The sequence below is a fragment of the Lonchura striata genome, chromosome 37 (assembly GCF_046129695.1).
Source record: "Lonchura striata isolate bLonStr1 chromosome 37, bLonStr1.mat, whole genome shotgun sequence".
Lineage (NCBI taxonomy): Eukaryota > Metazoa > Chordata > Aves > Passeriformes > Estrildidae > Lonchura > Lonchura striata.
Window position 1 is genome coordinate 3,515,088 of NC_134639.1, and position 10,000 is coordinate 3,525,087.

The window sequence follows — 10,000 nt, forward strand, 5'->3', positions numbered from 1 at the left end:
TTCCGGGCGCCGGGGTAGGCCTGTTCTCCTGGAGCCGGGGTAGACCTGGTCTTCCGGGAGCCGGGGTAGACCTGGAATTCCGGGCGCCGGGGTAGACCTGTTCCCCTGGAGCCGGGGTAGACCTGGTGTTCCGGGAGCCGGGGTAGACCTGGTGCACGGAAGCCTCGGGGTAGACCTGGTCTTCCGGGCGCCGGGGTAGACCTGGAATTCCGGGCGCCGGGGTAGGCCTGTTCCCCTGGAGCCGGGGTAGACCTGGTGTTCCGGGAGCCGGGGTAGACCTGGTGTTCCGAGCGCCGGGGTAGACTTGGTGCACGGAAGCCTCGGGGTAGACCTGGTCTTCCGGGCGCCGGGGTAGACCTGGAATTCCGGGCGCCGGGGTAGGCCTGTTCCCCTGGAGCCAGGGTAGACCTGGTGTTCCGGGCGCCGGGGTAGACCTGGTGCACGGAAGCCTCGGGGTAGACCTGGTGTTCCGGGCGCCGGGGTAGACCTGGTGCACGGAAGCCTCGGGGTAGACCTGGTCTTCCGGGCGCCGGGGTAGACCTGGTCTTCCGGGAGCCGGGGTAGACCTGGAATTCCGGGCGCCGGGGTAGGCCTGTTCTCCTGGAGCCGGGGTAGACCTGGTCTTCCGGGAGCCGGGGTAGACCTGGAATTCCGGGCGCCGGGGTAGGCCTGTTCCCCTGGAGCCGGGGTAGACCTGGTGTTCCGGGAGCCGGGGTAGACCTGGTGTTCCGAGCGCCGGGGTAGACTTGGTGCACGGAAGCCTCGGGGTAGACCTGGTCTTCCGGGCGCCGGGGTAGACCTGGAATTCCGGGCGCCGGGGTAGGCCTGTTCCCCTGGAGCCGGGGTAGACCTGGTGTTCCGGGCGCCGGGGTAGACCTGGTGCACGGAAGCCTCGGGGTAGACCTGGTGTTCCGGGCGCCGGGGTAGACCTGGTGCACGGAAGCCTCGGGGTAGACCTGGTCTTCCGGGCGCCGGGGTAGACCTGGTCTTCCGGGAGCCGGGGTAGACCTGGAATTCCGGGCGCCGGGGTAGGCCTGTTCTCCTGGAGCCGGGGTAGACCTGGTCTTCCGGGAGCCGGGGTAGACCTGGAATTCCGGGCGCCGGGGTAGACCTGTTCCCCTGGAGCCGGGGTAGACCTGGTGTTCCGGGAGCCGGGGTAGACCTGGTGCACGGAAGCCTCGGGGTAGACCTGGTCTTCCGGGCGCCGGGGTAGACCTGGAATTCCGGGCGCCGGGGTAGGCCTGTTCCCCTGGAGCCGGGGTAGACCTGGTGTTCCGGGAGCCGGGGTAGACCTGGTGTTCCGAGCGCCGGGGTAGACTTGGTGCACGGAAGCCTCGGGGTAGACCTGGTCTTCCGGGCGCCGGGGTAGACCTGGAATTCCGGGCGCCGGGGTAGGCCTGTTCCCCTGGAGCCGGGGTAGACCTGGTGTTCCGGGCGCCGGGGTAGACCTGGTGCACGGAAGCCTCGGGGTAGACCTGGTGTTCCGGGCGCCGGGGTAGACCTGGTGCACGGAAGCCTCGGGGTAGACCTGGTCTTCCGGGCGCCGGGGTAGACCTGGTCTTCCGGGAGCCGGGGTAGACCTGGAATTCCGGGCGCCGGGGTAGGCCTGTTCTCCTGGAGCCGGGGTAGACCTGGTCTTCCGGGAGCCGGGGTAGACCTGGAATTCCGGGCGCCGGGGTAGACCTGTTCCCCTGGAGCCGGGGTAGACCTGGTGTTCCGGGAGCCGGGGTAGACCTGGTGCACGGAAGCCTCGGGGTAGACCTGGTCTTCCGGGCGCCGGGGTAGACCTGGAATTCCGGGCGCCGGGGTAGGCCTGTTCCCCTGGAGCCGGGGTAGACCTGGTGTTCCGGGAGCCGGGGTAGACCTGGTGTTCCGAGCGCCGGGGTAGACTTGGTGCACGGAAGCCTCGGGGTAGACCTGGTCTTCCGGGCGCCGGGGTAGACCTGGTGCACGGAAGCCTCGGGGTAGACCTGGTCTTCCGGGCGCCGGGGTAGACCTGGTGCACGGAAGCCTCGGGGTAGACCTGGTCTTCCGGGCGCCGGGGTAGACCTGGTCTTCCGGGAGCCGGGGTAGACCTGGAATTCCGGGCGCCGGGGTAGGCCTGTTCCCCTGGAGCCGGGGTAGACCTGGAATTCCGGGCGCCGGGGTAGACCTGATATCGTCTAAGGCTGGCCTCAGCCTAGCGCCACCCAGCCCTCGCACAGAGCTGCGCACCCGGGCCGGACTTGTCCTCCGGCCGCTCGGCCGCTCGGCCGGGCGGCAGGCCTGCTGTCCCGGCACCGGACGTGGTCCTCGCGAGGCCAGGCGCCGGGCTAGGTAGACCTGGTGTCCTGGAGGCGGACTTAGGCCTCCGGCCGCCCGGCGCCGGGGTAGACCTGGTCTTCCGGGAGCCGGGGTAGACCTGGTGCACGGAAGCCTCGGGGTAGACCTGGTCTTCCGGGAGCCGGGGTAGACCTGGTGTTCCGAGCGCCGGGGTAGACTTGGTGCACGGAAGCCTCGGGGTAGACCTGGTCTTCCGGGCGCCGGGGTAGACCTGGAATTCCGGGCGCCGGGGTAGGCCTGTTCCCCTGGAGCCGGGGTAGACCTGGTGTTCCGGGAGCCGGGGTAGACCTGGTGTTCCGAGCGCCGGGGTAGACTTGGTGCACGGAAGCCTCGGGGTAGACCTGGTCTTCCGGGCGCCGGGGTAGACCTGGAATTCCGGGCGCCGGGGTAGGCCTGTTCCCCTGGAGCCGGGGTAGACCTGGTGTTCCGGGCGCCGGGGTAGACCTGGTGCACGGAAGCCTCGGGGTAGACCTGGTGTTCCGGGCGCCGGGGTAGACCTGGTGCACGGAAGCCTCGGGGTAGACCTGGTCTTCCGGGCGCCGGGGTAGACCTGGTCTTCCGGGAGCCGGGGTAGACCTGGAATTCCGGGCGCCGGGGTAGGCCTGTTCTCCTGGAGCCGGGGTAGACCTGGTCTTCCGGGAGCCGGGGTAGACCTGGAATTCCGGGCGCCGGGGTAGACCTGTTCCCCTGGAGCCGGGGTAGACCTGGTGTTCCGGGAGCCGGGGTAGACCTGGTGCACGGAAGCCTCGGGGTAGACCTGGTCTTCCGGGCGCCGGGGTAGACCTGGAATTCCGGGCGCCGGGGTAGGCCTGTTCCCCTGGAGCCGGGGTAGACCTGGTGTTCCGGGAGCCGGGGTAGACCTGGTGTTCCGAGCGCCGGGGTAGACTTGGTGCACGGAAGCCTCGGGGTAGACCTGGTCTTCCGGGCGCCGGGGTAGACCTGGAATTCCGGGCGCCGGGGTAGGCCTGTTCCCCTGGAGCCGGGGTAGACCTGGTGTTCCGGGCGCCGGGGTAGACCTGGTGCACGGAAGCCTCGGGGTAGACCTGGTGTTCCGGGCGCCGGGGTAGACCTGGTGCACGGAAGCCTCGGGGTAGACCTGGTCTTCCGGGCGCCGGGGTAGACCTGGTCTTCCGGGAGCCGGGGTAGACCTGGAATTCCGGGCGCCGGGGTAGGCCTGTTCTCCTGGAGCCGGGGTAGACCTGGTCTTCCGGGAGCCGGGGTAGACCTGGAATTCCGGGCGCCGGGGTAGACCTGTTCCCCTGGAGCCGGGGTAGACCTGGTGTTCCGGGAGCCGGGGTAGACCTGGTGCACGGAAGCCTCGGGGTAGACCTGGTCTTCCGGGCGCCGGGGTAGACCTGGAATTCCGGGCGCCGGGGTAGGCCTGTTCCCCTGGAGCCGGGGTAGACCTGGTGTTCCGGGAGCCGGGGTAGACCTGGTGTTCCGAGCGCCGGGGTAGACTTGGTGCACGGAAGCCTCGGGGTAGACCTGGTCTTCCGGGCGCCGGGGTAGACCTGGTGCACGGAAGCCTCGGGGTAGACCTGGTCTTCCGGGCGCCGGGGTAGACCTGGTGCACGGAAGCCTCGGGGTAGACCTGGTCTTCCGGGCGCCGGGGTAGACCTGGTCTTCCGGGAGCCGGGGTAGACCTGGAATTCCGGGCGCCGGGGTAGGCCTGTTCCCCTGGAGCCGGGGTAGACCTGGAATTCCGGGCGCCGGGGTAGGCCTGTTCTCCTGGAGCCGGGGTAGACCTGGTGTTCCGGGCACCGGGGTAGACCTGGAATTCCGGGCGCCGGGGTAGGCCTGTTGCCCTGGAGCCGGGGTAGACCTGGTGTTCCGGGCGCCGGGGTAGACCTGTCGTCCTACTCCGGGCCCGGCCTCCGGCCGCCCGGCTGCTGCGGCAGAACTGTCGCCCTGGTGTCCCGGGCGGACCTGCTGTCCCGCGCACGACCCACCCTGCGGCCGCCCGGCGCCAGTCTAGAGAGGGAAGGAGCCGGCCGTTGGGAGCCGGCAGCGCTCCCGCCTCCTCCGTGCCCAAAGCGACAGCGGCCCGGCTCCTGCCTCCGTCTCCGGATCCCTCACTGCCTTCAGCCGCTCGACCCCCCTCCCCCCCACCCCGCTGCCGTCCTGCCCCGGGCTCGGACGGGGCCAGGCCGGGCTGGAGCGTCAAGGAAAGAAGGCCGTCAAAGCAGAAGGCTGGGCGAGAGCCGAAGAGAAGGCTTCTCGGCAAAGGGGCCGCCTCTGCCGTGGGCCCCGGCCCTGCTGGCCGAAGGACCCGCCTTCCTCGGTGTCGGCCCGCTCCTGGCCCTCCCGCCGCTGCGGGTGTGCGAACCGGCCGAGGAGAGAGCGGGCGGGGGACGGCGACGGGGGTGGGGAAAGTAGTCTGCGAGCGGCGCCGGGGAGTCTGATGGGGCAGGGCGGGGCGCCCCCAACCGTCGATGGGCGGAGGCAGGGAAAGTCTTCAGGCGGGGCGCCCCCAACCGTCGATGGGCGGGCTCTGAGGGGGCGGCGTCGGATTGCGAGTGTGTGGAGCCGGCGTGTGTGTCACCGTGCCCCTCTCTCTCTGTCTCTCTCTCCCTCCCTTCCCCCCCCCGCCCCCCCGTCCCTCCCTCCCTCCCTCGCTTCCCTTGCGCGCTGGCCCCACTGAAATTCCGTTCGGCCGGGTAGGGCTGCGCGGCACCCCGGGCGGAGGGGGCTGCTGACGCTGCTTCGACGGCAGGCTGACGCAGGCTGCCTGTCAGCTTGGTCTGGGATCGCTCTGGGTACCAGAGGGAAAGAAATAAAGTTCGTCAAGAAAATTCCTTTTCCGGATCAGTTTCTTGCGCCGAGGGAACAGAAGAGTCGTTCTCTTCGAGAAGGGAGGAAAGGGGAAGCGCGGGAAATGAAACCCGAACCCCAAACCAGACCAAGGGGAACCAAGCCACAAAAAACAAAGGGATAACCCCGTAACTCCTAAAACAAACCCAGAAAACTCGAACCAAAAGTCCCGCAACGCACATTCCCCCACCCCCCAAAAAAACCCACACCGAGCCCCCCCCCTCGCGCCCGCCCCCCCCACCCCCACCAGGCAAAAAAAGGTAAAGCCGGCCATTGAGAAACGCTCTACTACCCGGGTATGGGGAAATACCTCTTGCCATGGCCCCGGAGTAGACTTTTCCTCCGGGCGCCGGGGTAGACCCGTTGTCCGGCCCCCCGGGCTACACCTGGTATCCCGGAGCCGGGGTAGACCTTGTACCCGGCGGCCGGGGTAGACCTGGTATCCCGGAGCCGGGGTAGACCTTGTACCCGGCGGCCGGGGTAGACCTGGTATCCAGGAGACGGGGTAGACCTTGTACCCGGCGGCCGGGGTAGACCTGGTATCCAGGAGACGGGGTAGACCTTGTACCCGGCGGCCGGGGTAGACCTGGTATCCAGGAGACGGGGTAGACCTTGTACCCGGCGGCCGGGGTAGACCTGGTATCCAGGAGCCGGGGTAGACCTTGTACCCGGCGGCCGGGGTAGACCTGGTATCCCGGGGCCGGGGTAGACCTTGTACCCGGCGGCCGGGGTAGACCTGGTATCCAGGAGACGGGGTAGACCTTGTACCCGGCGGCCGGGGTAGACCTGGTATCCCGGAGACGGGGTAGACCTTGTACCCGGCGGCCGGGGTAGACCTGGTATCCAGGAGACGGGGTAGACCTTGTACCCGGCGGCCGGGGTAGACCTGGTATCCAGGAGACGGGGTAGACCTTGTACCCGGCGGCCGGGGTAGACCTGGTATCCAGGAGACGGGGTAGACCTTGTACCCGGCGGCCGGGGTAGACCTGGTATCCCGGGGCCGGGGTAGACCTTGTACCCGGCGGCCGGGGTAGACCTGGTATCCAGGAGCCGGGGTAGACCTTGTACCCGGCGGCCGGGGTAGACCTGGTATCCCGGAGACGGGGTAGACCTTGTACCCGGCGGCCGGGGTAGACCTGGTATCCCGGAGCCGGGGTAGACCTTGTACCCGGCGGCCGGGGTAGACCTGGTATCCCGGAGCCGGGGTAGACCTTGTACCCGGCGGCCGGGGTAGACCTGGTATCCCGGAGCCGGGGTAGACCTTGTACCCGGCGGCCGGGGTAGACCTGGTATCCAGGAGACGGGGTAGACCTTGTACCCGGCGGCCGGGGTAGACCTGGTATCCAGGAGACGGGGTAGACCTTGTACCCGGCGGCCGGGGTAGACCTGGTATCCCGGAGACGGGGTAGACCTTGTACCCGGCGGCCGGGGTAGACCTGGTATCCCGGCGGCCGGGGTAGACCTTGTACCAGGCGGCCGGGGTAGACCTGGTATCCAGGAGACGGGGTAGACCTTGTACCCGGCGGCCGGGGTAGACCTGGTATCCAGGAGCCGGGGTAGACCTTGTACCCGGCGGCCGGGGTAGACCTGGTATCCCGGAGACGGGGTAGACCTTGTACCCGGCGGCCGGGGTAGACCTGGTATCCAGGAGACGGGGTAGACCTTGTACCCGGCGGCCGGGGTAGACCTGGTATCCAGGAGCCGGGGTAGACCTTGTACCCGGCGGCCGGGGTAGACCTGGTATCCAGGAGCCGGGGTAGACCTTGTACCCGGCGGCCGGGGTAGACCTGGTATCCAGGAGCCGGGGTAGACCTTGTACCCGGCGGCCGGGGTAGACCTGGTATCCCGGAGCCGGGGTAGACCTTGTACCCGGCGGCCGGGGTAGACCTGGTATCCCGGAGCCGGGGTAGACCTTGTACCCGGCGGCCGGGGTAGACCTGGTATCCAGGAGCCGGGGTAGACCTTGTACCCGGCGGCCGGGGTAGACCTGGTATCCCGGAGCCGGGGTAGACCTTGTACCCGGCGGCCGGGGTAGACCTGGTATCCAGGAGACGGGGTAGACCTTGTACCCGGCGGCCGGGGTAGACCTGGTATCCAGGAGCCGGGGTAGACCTTGTACCCGGCGGCCGGGGTAGACCTGGTATCCAGGAGACGGGGTAGACCTTGTACCCGGCGGCCGGGGTAGACCTGGTATCCAGGAGACGGGGTAGACCTTGTACCCGGCGGCCGGGGTAGACCTGGTATCCCGGAGCCGGGGTAGACCTTGTACCCGGCGGCCGGGGTAGACCTGGTATCCAGGAGACGGGGTAGACCTTGTACCCGGCGGCCGGGGTAGACCTGGTATCCCGGAGACGGGGTAGACCTTGTACCCGGCGGCCGGGGTAGACCTGGTATCCCGGAGCCGGGGTAGACCTTGTACCCGGCGGCCGGGGTAGACCTGGTATCCAGGAGCCGGGGTAGACCTTGTACCCGGCGGCCGGGGTAGACCTGGTATCCCGGAGACGGGGTAGACCTTGTACCCGGCGGCCGGGGTAGACCTGGTATCCCGGCGGCCGGGGTAGACCTTGTACCAGGCGGCCGGGGTAGACCTGGTATCCAGGAGACGGGGTAGACCTTGTACCCGGCGGCCGGGGTAGACCTGGTATCCCGGAGACGGGGTAGACCTTGTACCCGGCGGCCGGGGTAGACCTGGTATCCAGGAGCCGGGGTAGACCTTGTACCCGGCGGCCGGGGTAGACCTGGTATCCAGGAGCCGGGGTAGACCTTGTACCCGGCGGCCGGGGTAGACCTGGTATCCCGGAGACGGGGTAGACCTTGTACCCGGCGGCCGGGGTAGACCTGGTATCCCGGAGCCGGGGTAGACCTTGTACCCGGCGGCCGGGGTAGACCTGGTATCCAGGAGCCGGGGTAGACCTTGTACCCGGCGGCCGGGGTAGACCTGGTATCCCGGAGCCGGGGTAGACCTTGTACCCGGCGGCCGGGGTAGACCTGGTATCCAGGAGCCGGGGTAGACCTTGTACCCGGCGGCCGGGGTAGACCTGGTATCCAGGAGCCGGGGTAGACCTTGTACCCGGCGGCCGGGGTAGACCTGGTATCCAGGAGCCGGGGTAGACCTTGTACCCGGCGGCCGGGGTAGACCTGGTATCCCGGAGCCGGGGTAGACCTTGTACCCGGCGGCCGGGGTAGACCTGGTATCCAGGAGACGGGGTAGACCTTGTACCCGGCGGCCGGGGTAGACCTGGTATCCAGGAGACGGGGTAGACCTTGTACCCGGCGGCCGGGGTAGACCTGGTATCCAGGAGCCGGGGTAGACCTTGTACCCGGCGGCCGGGGTAGACCTGGTATCCAGGAGCCGGGGTAGACCTTGTACCCGGCGGCCGGGGTAGACCTGGTATCCCGGAGCCGGGGTAGACCTTGTACCCGGCGGCCGGGGTAGACCTGGTATCCAGGAGCCGGGGTAGACCTTGTACCCGGCGGCCGGGGTAGACCTGGTATCCAGGAGCCGGGGTAGACCTTGTACCCGGCGGCCGGGGTAGACCTGGTATCCAGGAGACGGGGTAGACCTTGTACCCGGCGGCCGGGGTAGACCTGGTATCCAGGAGACGGGGTAGACCTTGTACCCGGCGGCCGGGGTAGACCTGGTATCCAGGAGCCGGGGTAGACCTTGTACCCGGCGGCCGGGGTAGACCTGGTATCCAGGAGCCGGGGTAGACCTTGTACCCGGCGGCCGGGGTAGACCTGGTATCCAGGAGACGGGGTAGACCTTGTACCCGGCGGCCGGGGTAGACCTGGTATCCAGGAGACGGGGTAGACCTTGTACCCGGCGGCCGGGGTAGACCTGGTATCCCGGAGCCGGGGTAGACCTTGTACCCGGCGGCCGGGGTAGACCTGGTATCCAGGAGACGGGGTAGACCTTGTACCCGGCGGCCGGGGTAGACCTGGTATCCAGGAGACGGGGTAGACCTTGTACCCGGCGGCCGGGGTAGACCTGGTATCCAGGAGACGGGGTAGACCTTGTACCCGGCGGCCGGGGTAGACCTGGTATCCAGGAGCCGGGGTAGACCTTGTACCCGGCGGCCGGGGTAGACCTGGTATCCCGGAGACGGGGTAGACCTTGTACCCGGCGGCCGGGGTAGACCTGGTATCCCGGAGCCGGGGTAGACCTGGTCTCCGTCCGCCCGGGTAGACCTGGTGTCGCGGCCGCCTGCGGAAGTTCACCAAGGGGTCGCTGTTCCAGGCTGCCTCCGGCTATGTCGACGTAGCGGTCGGCCTGCGCTGGCGCACCCTCCCGGTCGACTTCCACTCGTCTCCTTGGAGGCGTCGGCGGCCTTGGACTTATCTTTCCGTATATTGGGAGCGAGGTGACGGGCCGCGTCCCCGCAGGTTTCCAGGGTGCCTGCGTCGCAAGGCGGAGGATAGGGCGGCCGCGCCGCGCGGTCGTCGGGGCAGAGCGAGTGCCGCCTAGGCCGGGTGAGCCGCGTGGCTTGGTCCCGGTTCCCGTCCTGCCCAGGGCGCTCTTTCGGGGAGAGCTGCCCGAGAAGCCAGAGAGAAGAGAATGGGCAGTGTGAAGGGCCACCAGAGAGAGAGCCGAGAGCCGAGAGAGACGGCCCGAAAGACCGTGTCGAGAAGCCGCTCGCTGGCCGCAGCGAGGCGGTGAGAAGCCCCGCGTGTGTGTTGCTCCGCTCCGGTCGGCTGCCGTGCCGGCCCGGTTGAAGGGGGGGCGGCCCCCCTGGGACGATCGGTGGCAGGTGAGGCGGCGGCGCCTCGTCCCTTTTCCGCCTGGCCTTAAGCCGGGGCCCGCTCCGGCAGGCATTTTTCCGGCAGCCGGTCCGGTGGCAGTGGCCGGCAGCCGGGGGTCGACGCGGCC